Below are 11,378 nucleotides of genomic sequence, written 5' to 3' on the forward strand. Positions count from 1 at the left end.
TTTACCCCTAATAAATACTTTACTTGTTTCACTACTTTCTGTCTTTGTGGGAATTCTTTTTTCTGCAAAGCCATAGGGCCAGGGCCTTGTCACTGACCACTAGTCTAGTGGCTAGGATTTGGTGCTCTCCTGGCTCAATCCCTAGTCAAGAACCGAAACTCTGCTTCAAGCCACTGCAGGCCGAGGCCACCCGAGATCAATGTAACCTTGGACAAATCACCTTGCCTCACTAGGCCTCTTGTATAAAGCAATAGTTGTTTTTGTCTTTGATTTTACCAGGAAAGTCCTTAGACTTTTTTTTTTTTTCTGTTGCAGATTCTTTAAAATTTGAATGAAAGCTATGACTTCTACCTAGAAGCTCACACATCCTTCTATCAGTAAGTAATCAAGGGATAAACAATGCAAGAGAGATCAATTTAGCCTTCAACCAGATTACATTCGTCTAACTCTTGAGCTCAGCCTAACACACAAGCCCTCCGTGTGAAACTGAGGAGGACCCTGTGGGGCCGTCCTGGGCACAAAAGCCTTTCTGTGTCCCGCTTTTTCTTATTTGCAAAAAAAAAATGTCTTCTGCCTCTTAGACCTTCCTGAATACAAAGAGCAGATTCAGACAGCTGCTAATCAGGGAAGTAAGGGAATGCAGAAACAAAGGAACAATCAAGAACTATAGTCCAGGATTCTGATTCCTCCTCAAGGAATAAACATAACAATATCTTTGAGTTCTTCTGCAGGAACTAAGGCCCCACATAGGTGGAGGATCATAACTTCAGGATGAGCACAAGGTTCCTGGAATACCACCCTGTTACCTCACCACCAACCAATCTGAGGAAAGTCACACACCCTGCAGTCCTCACCCCAAATTTTGCCTATAAAAACTTCTCCTCCAAAACCATCAGGGAGTTCAGTTTTTCTGAGCACAAGTTACCCATTCTTCTTGCTTGGCCCTGCAATAAACCTTTCTCTGATCCAAGCTCCATTTTGGTTCATTTGGTCTCACTGTGTGTTGAGCACACAAACTTATGTTCAGTAACACATGGTCTTCCTGATGAGCTGTCCACCTCATTTCTGTTAAAAAAAAAAAAAAATCACAAGCCCCAAATGGAGTCCTTTGCTCCCAAGACTGCAAACCAAGACTTAATTACAGTTTCACATTCTCTCAGGAATGTGACCTTTAAACAGAAATTTCCTGATCAACACTAGTGTGGTAATCTGCATGATAAAGATCCCTGCTGTTCCCTTCCCCCAAAATTTGATGGCCTGGCCTGAAACAATCCTTTCTTTTCTTTTGCTAATAGCTTCCTTGCCCCACCCTCCTTCTGCCTATAAAAACCTTCCATTTTGTACACCCCCTCAGAGAGCCCTTTTATTTACTAGAAGGGATGCTGCCAGATTCATGAGCCATTGAATAAAGCCAATTAGATCATCAGATTTACTTGGTTGAATTTTTGTTTTTTAACATTTCTCAAGGCCACCCTCCATGCCCAAATTTCATGTATCAAAACTAACCCCTGTTGCTTGTTGAACAATTCTCACTTATTTATACCAGTTTTCCTTTGCTTGTACTGGTCTGTTTTTCTGAAATGCCCTTCTCTGATTTTCACAAAACCAACAAATTAACTCTTCACAATGATGTCCCAAAACCTTGTACAAAATTGCAAGGGCAATGCAAATATATCAGTTCAGATCTGGCAGAGAACTGAAGGGAGATAAACTGGTTTGCTCTGGATTGGGGTTGTGTGTCTTTTGTGTTTTTCTTAAATGCTCATTGACTTGACTGCCCCCACTAGTCTGTAAAGACAGATTCTTTCCTGTCTACCACTCTGTTCCATGCTTATCACAGAGCCCAGCTCATAGTGGGCACTCCCAAGATGTGTCAAATGAATTTTCAAGAACCAGTTCATGAAGGCTTATCTAGACTCTATCCCTGGGCAGGTTGTTGGATGTCTCCCTTCTGTGATTGCAAAGTAATTGCTTGAGAAAAAAAAAAAAAATCAACTCACACTCCCTCTCTAGTACTGAACTGTGAGATTTTTTGAAACTAGAAAAATGCATCTGTGAGCTTTTTGAAGGTAGGAGATGTATCTTGGTGTGCCTGATATCTTATATTGTGTCACAAAAATTATAGGTGGTCAATTTCTATATGTAAATGAACTGAACTGTTCAAGGAAATATTCATTCATTCTTTGCCTATAAATCTAGCTTTCTAACCAAATTTTAATATCCTTGAGAGTACACATATCTTGTATCAAGTATATTAATATGCATAGGGTGGGAAGCCCAACATAAATCCATAAATGCTGTAGTTACTGAGCTCCTTGGGTAAGTACTCTCTAAGGAAGAACTTAGCTATGACTCCTCTCCAAAAGGATCAATAAGACTGACAAAAACAATCAATTGGATAAACAAAAACATAAAAACAGAGGAGAGAAAGACACATGAGTAAAATGAAGCTCAGGGAGCTAGAAATATAAGGTTGCCTAGAAACAGGCCGTGGGTGGATGAGGAAATAAAACAGCTTAGCATTCCATTCATTTTTTTAAAGCTAAAAATGCATTACATTTCTGAACCAGTCAGAAGCTCCTGAGCATTCTCCTCAGCTCTTCTCATCCTATCCCCCCATCTCTGCTCCTCTGGGAAGAAAGCAGTGGTGGTAAAAGAAGAAATGGGAAAGACAATTCTGGCTTCTTCCTTAAAACCTCAACAGTTTTGAAAATGACTATCAGTCTGAGAAATAAGAAAATTCTATCAGAAACCCCCAAGGTCAGATCGGGCCTGCATTGCTGATGCAGAACTCATAGGGCAAGCCTTAACCCCAAAGGTAGACAGATTTCAACTCACTGATATAGAGCCACAGCAGTGTCCAGGCTGCGACCGCTAAGATGAACAAAAATACTGTGAAGAGAATGATTTTGTTTTGGACGTTCCAAAAGGGAGCTTTCTTCTTGAGTTGCTTCTTGGGTTTGGCTTTGTTGATGGGTTTTCTCGGTGGTCGTCTCCCTGGCAGCTTCCCTTGGACACTGACCACCTGAACTGAGATATTGGATATCTTCAAAAGAATGAAAGATGTGTTAACAGTTAGAAGTAGTCTAGAGCTTAAATGCAACCACCTAGTCAGGAGAATCTTAGTGCTAAAAGGCCTAAATAAGTCAAATTATTTACATAAGCATTGACTTGCATTGAATCACACAGTTAAGACCAATCAGAAAAAAACAGACGGTATAGGAACTCTAGTGAAATTGTTCCCAGGTCCTCAACTGGTCCCCTCAACTCTCCAACTCTGCTAAACTGACACTGTAGAGGATAGGCCTGAATTTTGTGGAGTGTAGACTAGAGGACCTGAAGGTCAGAGAGGATTCTTTGGGGGTTGATTCATCTGTCCACCACTCTGGGGATGTGTGTGTTTGTACGATACAGCTTTTCTCCCACAATCAGTGTCTTCTGGGCTGAGGCAGATTGAAAGTAAGAATAGAAGTGAGTTCCTCAGAGAAACGAATTGATTTCCTATTATGGCTTCGTGACCTGGTGTTAATGATACCGAGCAGGACCCTGTGGGACTCCTGGGCACAAAAGCCCTTCTGTGTCCCCCATTTCTAGATTACAGGAAATAGGCTTCATTCAGCCTCCATGACCTTCCCTGAGTTCCAACAAGCTGGTTCAAACAGTTGCTAATTAGGGAAGGGAGGGGATGCAGAGACAAGGGAGGAAAAGTCAAAAGAAACAATAGTGCAGCCTTGGGGCAGAGTCCTGGTTCCCCATCAAGGGATATACATAAAAGTATCTGTGAGCTGTTTTTCAGATACTGAAACCCCCATCAGGTAGGAGAAATTAACAGTTTGCTGCCCACAAACACATAGACCCCAGATGGGTTGGAACCAGAAGTTACCTCACCACCAACCAGTCAGAAGATTGTCCACGAGCTGATCATGCCCTCTTTGAACCATTACTATAAAACTCCTCACTACCCCCTCCAGGTTGAGACACACAGTTTTGAGGGCATTAGCCCACTGTGGCCCCCTTTGCCTGGCAAAGCAATAAAGCTATTCTTTTCTACTTCACCCAAAACCCCGTCCCCCAAAATTAATTCAGTGTTGAGGTACAGAGGCCGGATTCAGCTTCAGTAGGAAGAAAAATTTGAGGATGATGCTCTCGTTTGTGTAGGGATGCAGGACAAGGATCAAACTGATTGTTTTACCATTGCCTAACAAGCATGCACTTCGAAGCCAGCCACTGAACTGGTCAGTGACTCAGTTTTTCAATACAAATGAAAGAATGATTAAAAAATAAAGAATGAACTAGGGGACTCATGTTAGATTAGAAAATTACCGGGTTTAGTGCAAGGTGTTATGTGCAACAGGAAAAAATACATTATTTAACTCTTTCCCCTCTTCTTTTTCTCCTCTATCCTCTGTCATTTGATGCTGTGAATTCTTTAATAATGTAAGTGAGAGTTTAACTTCTTTGAAGGAGAGATTTATACATGTCAGGGTAACTAAACTTCAGTGACAAAATAACTTTTAACCACACATTCTTTTAAAGGCAAGAATATGGAACACCAGTTCCAAAGAAATAATCTCTCTTTTCGAGCTCTCCTCTAAGCATGCTCTCATTCTCTCTTACTCTCTCTCTCACTGTTCCCTACAAAGTACATGTCTTCCAGTCTTTAATCCTACCGATTAATGGGATAATATGTGGCCAAGAACATTCTAAATTATTCATGGCTACCTCATTCTTTTTGCGAAACACTCCTGTCAACCCCTGGAGTGAAATGTAGCTTATATGCCTCCTGTTGAAACTGAACTAGACCAGATCTCATCTAATGTGATGTCCTGCAGGACTGAGGATGGTGTTTCTAAAGAGAAAAACATTCTGTTGTTGGATGACTTGACTATGGTGTCAAGCTACTTTCAAATATTCCCCCCAAGAAGTAAAAAAGGAAAACACACAGAAATGCTAGCCCATGTAGAACTGGCAAGGTCAAGGTTTGGTCTTTAAGTGCGGGAACACATTATAGGCAGTCTCAGTTAGCCCTGATTAAATTTTAAAGTGGAATTTGTGTAGAGATCAGTACCATTTCCCTGGAGTTTTAGAAAAACAGCTGCAAATCAATTGCCAAGTACAGCACTTAAAAACAAGTTCAAATTTGTAAAATCCATTAAGTTCCAAAGGAAGGCTAAGTATTTTATTATTGTTTCCTTTATTTTTGTAAAGTAACTCAGTCTCATTTTACTAAGAGGGTCAGCAATAAATGGCATTCGAGTAAGAGAGAAGGCTTCTCTCAATGTACTTACATTCACATCAGCAGGTTTGGATGAAACATCACTGTTTTCTTTGTCCATTTTTAGTTGTTCTGCAGGTGAACATCCAGAGGTACCTCCAAGCCAGTTTTCAGCCCCTTACATTCCCGCTTGAGAAGAATTGGTTGCCACATTCAAGCTAGCTTTCAGAGGAAAGGAATCAATTTACCTCCACCGGCTCCAGTTCAGAAACTGAAGCTGCCTCATTACTATATAGTGAATGTTAAAGGGACCTAGCAGAGAGCCTTGCAAACCCCAACTAAAGGTTTTTTAATGTTACCCTAATGTGAGTCAGGCCTCTCAGAGCCCAGCCTCAAGTCAAGGTTGCCTCACAAGGATACAGTCCAACAACCCCCAAATATTTACAAGTCTTTAATATTGTTGTCTGCATCTACTAAAGTATATTATGAGATCTAATGTATAACCCTCAGCATTGCTTCTTAGAAATCCCCATACTGCCCAGGGGAGGGTAAAATGGGTGAAGGGGGTGAACTGTATGGTGATGGATGGTGATTAGACTTAGGGTGATGATCACATTGTAGTGTATATAAATATCAGTTTATAATGTTGTACACCTGAAATTATATAATGTTTCATTCCAATTTTACCTCAATAAGAAAAAAAGAAAAGGAATCCCCCCACACACACACCCATTTCTCTTGCTGGCATCTCAAGCCAACTCCAGAAGCCGGACTGTCCAATTCTGCTCTTAGCTTTCCAGCTACACTCTCTGAAAATCCCTATCCAAGAGGTTGGGTTTTTCCCCCTCTTTTTTCTCCCCCTTCTCTTGCAGTCCTCAGTAAACCCAGGCCCTTCCTGATGAAAATCTTCTTTTTCCGTCTCTCCCATTCATTCCCATGTCGATCTGAATTAGGTTCAAGGGTAGGAAGCGGAGAGTAATCGTGAGATGCACCGTCAGGGTTTTCCTCAGCACACAGGTGGAACAAGGCTCACACATTTCACCCCTTGTCCCTGTGACACAGACATGTTTCCCTCTAGGCACTGAGAATCAGTGGAAAGCTGATCAATTGCCCTTTAAAGGCGAAGCACTGCTCTGCTGATTTGGACACAAACTCTGCATCATTCAGGGGATGGTCATAAAGAAGCAAGTGAGAAAGTGCCTACTGAAAGTGGTGGAAAATTACTAGTTAAAGCCTGACAAACAAATTGTGTCATGTTGTACAAATCTGCTTCAAGGCTTTGTTATTTATTAATAACAGTGATGAAATGACTAATAATACTTTAAGCTTTATAATGATAAGATTGGGAAATTTAAAAATTTCTTTAATTGCCCATCCTTTTTGTATTATTTCCCTTATTTCTAGAATTACTCATTTCACCAATATAAGTAAAATATATGTCCTGGGCAGGGGCACTGAAAAGACTTTCTTCTTGAGAGTCAAACTTTAGACAGGCTCCTCTGAGCCCTCTTTGTGATCAGGCCTCATTCTTGGGTCCTGACAGCATCTTCCTACCCAGTTGTAATAAGAATATTGCTATCAGCTTAGTGAGAATCCCCGCTACCTTGATATCTGATCAAGTTCTTCATCATCCATTTTTGATGTATAAATCCTTGGCCTGCCTTTAGCAAGAATCCATCTACCCTTGGCGTTTCCTTAGTAATCTCCCATCCACTGACCCCCTCACTCTGCTCATTTGCCATACATGACCAGCTGTCTTTACTGTATTTGGAATTGAGCTAAGTTTTATTCTGAAGACTCTTTCCCTTATTACACTAGTACTGAACAAAATCTGTCTTTACAGCTTTTCACTAGTGTGCATCTGTTTCTCTTTGACACCAAGAATGGGAAAGGGGCAGCAAATCATAGGAGGCTGAACTACATATACAGAATTTTAAAACAATCATAAAACCAACTACAGGCTAATTTTTTTAAATCTCCATTTGCCAGCAATTCTAAATAATTTCAGTGATAAAATACTCCTCTCTGAAAAAAATCTTTGGTATAAGTTCTAAACAATTGTTTCCATTACCACTGAGTTTTAATAATATATACATAAGCTTCAAAATGAGCACATTTTTATAAATCATAGTTTAAAAAATGAGAAATATTATATAGAAGTTAATTTGAAAAACTCCCATTTGTACAGTTGGTCTCAAGCACAAGAGGACTCTATGACACATGCTCATTTTGAGAGTAAGTTTCTAGCAGTTTGGAATCATTTAAGTTTACTTGGAGTAGAATCCTTGTCTCCTGTGGTACTGCATATTCCTGCACTTAAACAGAATATTCAACATAAGCAATAATAGTACAATGATTGTAAAGATGAAGAAACAGAATGGCAATTATTTCATATCTGTTACTCCATGTGAACATTTGAAATTAATTAATATTTAAAATGTAAAACAAGTTATACAGAATGTGAACTGCAAGGTATAATATTTTATATATAATATTTTGTCTATAATATTAATTTTGTTAACTATTTTTTCTAGCAAAATTATGCATACAAAGTCGAATAAAACTTTTTACTGTGTTTTATTATTTTTTCACTTAATTCCATGATTATTACTGAAAATGTGCTCACTGTATCAACTCAAGGGTTGTTTAAAAATGATCCCCTCCAGATGGATAGACATATGATAAAGTAAGTATAGCAAATGTTAATGTAGAATCTAGGTGTGGATATATGCATTTACACTACAGAATTTTTTCAAGTATATGTTTGAAATTTTTCTTGATAAAATGTTAGAGAGAAAATTATCATCTCCAGGAGTCAAAACTCTAGATAAGCCACTGGTTTTGAGAGGCAGTAGCAAAGGCAGCTGGGGTACAGGAAAGTCTTGGTGAATGAGCTTGTATTCATCTCCTTTTGTTGGCATGGATGCTCTGGTGCAAAAATCCCTTCAATTCCCAGAACACATGGCCAAAGACAATCACAATGGCCAGATGTAGGCTACTGCTTCCCATCACAAAGATCTTGAAAGACAGTGAAGAGGTTTCTGTTCCTTTCCCAGGAACAAAGGTCCCTGTGCTGAGGGAAGGGAGGCAGGTGTCTGCCCACTGACTGGTAAGCAAATAGTGACCTGCAGTGACCTGGATCAGCCACTGACTGGTAAGCAAATAGTGACCTGCAGTGACCTGGATCAGAGGAGAAATATCTCCCCATTGGATTCGGCAGTGATCTTTGAGAGCACATAACCTAGCCAATACATCAATTCATCGCATGAAAGTATTTAAAATGCTTCAACCTTCTGCCCAAAGATGAGCCCAGCATATCTGAAGGCCTGAAGGTAGGCCCAAGTCATCCATCTAACATGAGCAAGGTTCTGAGCCTCTGGCACAGAAGGCACTTAGCAAGGGGGGGTGGCAGGGGAGTGACACTTCCATCCTTGCCTAACCAGAGGAGAGACCAGCTCTCCCGCAACAGATAAAGTTCTTTTCTGCTATTTAGGATCCACTTCTCTCTGTTATGACAAATAGCCATGTGCAAAGTTGCCACCTGATCACCACTCACCACCAAGCTCTCTGCAGAGGGGAGTGAATCCTGAGGAAACACAAGGTTGCACGGGAGCCTGGGAAGCCAGCCAGCCACTTAACACTATTACCCTTGGGGTCCTGTAATAAAGGGACACAACAGTGATCCTAGCTTCTCTTTTCCTGCTGACTCACAGGGAGCTTGATCCTAATCTTTACATCGTATCACATGGATTATTTTAAAAAATGAAATGACGTGGAGTGTCTTAGAGAGCCCCTAGATCTGGTCTGTTGTAATATCCCCTTAACAGATTTTCCTCATCTAGGCTCATCCTTCCCATGTACACATCACTACTAAATACATCTTCCTAAAATAACTCTCCAGTGTCACTACGCCCTTGACAATGGCAGCCCAGTCTCCTTTTGTTTAGCTCCCTAGCCTGACATTCAAGGTCTTCCCCAGTGTGGTACCAGGCTACCTTTCTGTGTCCTCCCATCACATCTGTTAAACCTGCTCTGTCAAATCATGCAGTTTCAATCTATATTCATCCATTTGTTCACGACCCTTCTGTTTACTCAATATGTATTGCATGCTTACTATGAGACTGATGCCAAAAATTTTTTAACTGAATAAACTATACCTCTGCCCTTAAAAACTCTCAATAGAGGAGGCAGACAGGCAAACCAATGATTATAACATTATGCAATAAGTGCTATCAAAGAGGTGTCAACAAAATGCCACAGAATCATAGAGGAGGCTGATATTAGCAGCCCTCTCCTCTGACTCTTGTGCCCCCAGTCCACATTACCTTATTCAAATCCTAACCACTTTCAACAGCCTACTTTCCCGCCAGCTTTTCCACCCCAGACCACAGCACTCTCTTCTTTGCCCAGCTCAAAGTCTTAATGGTACATATCAGTACTTGAGACTTAAATAAAGTTATAATAATCCATCAAACATTACTTTGCAGCATCTCTCACGTTGTCTTGTCATTTATTTAGCTTGTCATCTGAATATTCTGTCTCCAAGCTCCTTGACTTCATATTAACCAATTATATCTGCAAAGACTCTATTTCCAAATAAGGTCATGTTCTGAGATAGTGGGAGTTTAAACTTCAGCTTGTCTTTGGAACAAACGACACAAGCCCATAACACCCTCAACTTCTGTAGGAGTGGGAGGGACTCTTGGAGGGTAGTCACTCTCAACAGAGTAAACTTGCTTTTAATGGACAGTATTGCAAAAATTCTAAAGCCTGGTCTTAGTCTGGGGCAGCTGCACGTGGCATTCTAACCATATTATCTGGATGTTATCCTGAACTCTCACCATGCTCTTCTGACTCCTTTTCCCTCCCTGGTGAGGAGAGGGAAGGATGGTGCAGAATGACTGAGTCATGGTCCAGGAGGAGCTGTTAGTACATCATCCATGATCAGCCATATCAATACCAAGGGATGAATGTTCAGACAAGATTGTCTCACTTTAGACCAGTAATGGGACAATAAGGGGGTGGATGGCTACTGCATCTTCTCTTTCTGGTTCAATGGACACATTAAAAAGACCTCTTGGGGCTCCCCTGTTGGCGCAGTGGTTGAGAGTCCGCCTGCCGATGCAGGGGACACGGGTTCGTGCCCCGGTCTGGGAAGATCCCACATGCCACGGAGCAGCTGCGCCCGTGAGCCATGGTCGCTGAGCCTGTGCGTCCGGAGCCTGTGCTCCACAACGGGAGAGGCCACAACAGTGAGAGGCCCGCGTACCGCAAAAAAAAAAAAAAAAAAAAAGACCTCCTGGACTTCCCTGGTGGTGCAGTGGTTAAGAATCTGCCTGCCAATGCAGGGGACACGGGTTCGAGCCCTGGTCTGGGAAGACCCCACATGCCGCGGAGCAACTAAGCCTGTGTGCCATTAACTACTGAGCCTGAGCTCTAGAGCCCGTGCTCTGCAACAAGATAAACCACCACAATGAGAAGCCCACACACCGCAATGAGAAGCCCACACACCACAACGAAGGGTAGTCCCCACTGGCCGCAACTAGAGAAAGCCCGCACGCAGCAACAAAGACACAATGTGACCAAAAATAAATAAATTTTAAAAATTCTATTAAATAAATAAATAAATAAATTGTGAACTTTCTCTCGGGTCACACAGATTGTATCTTTAAAAAAAAAATAGACCTCTTTCCGCTTTTTAAGTGTGTAATATAAAGAGTACTCAATTCAGTAAAAGCATGTGGTTGGGCTAAGGAGTACTTGAGTAAACTAATCCAGAAGTCATTCTACAACACATCCCTTACCAGACAAACCTTAGAGGGTCAGATTGGCCCGAGTTGGTAAACAGCACTGTCACAGAGAGATATGGATTTATAGAGCTGGAAAAGTTCTGGCTCACTGTAGGTGCTGAATTAACTCAATGTTTGACGAAGGAATGAATCTGCTTCACTAAAAAGTATTGATTTTGGAAATTATACAAAGGTCACTAGAATACAAAGGAATACTTTTTTAAAGTCAACTTTAGAGGGCTTCCCTGGTGGCGCAGTGGTTGCGCGTCAGCCTGCCGATGCAGGGGAACCGGGTTCGCGCCCCGGTCTGGGAGGATCCCACATGCCGCGGAGCGGCTGGGCCCGTGAGCCATGGCCGCTGAGCCTGCGCGTCC

The sequence above is a fragment of the Physeter macrocephalus genome, chromosome 1, assembly GCF_002837175.3.
Source record: "Physeter macrocephalus isolate SW-GA chromosome 1, ASM283717v5, whole genome shotgun sequence".
NCBI classification, from domain to species: Eukaryota; Metazoa; Chordata; class Mammalia; order Artiodactyla; family Physeteridae; genus Physeter; species Physeter macrocephalus.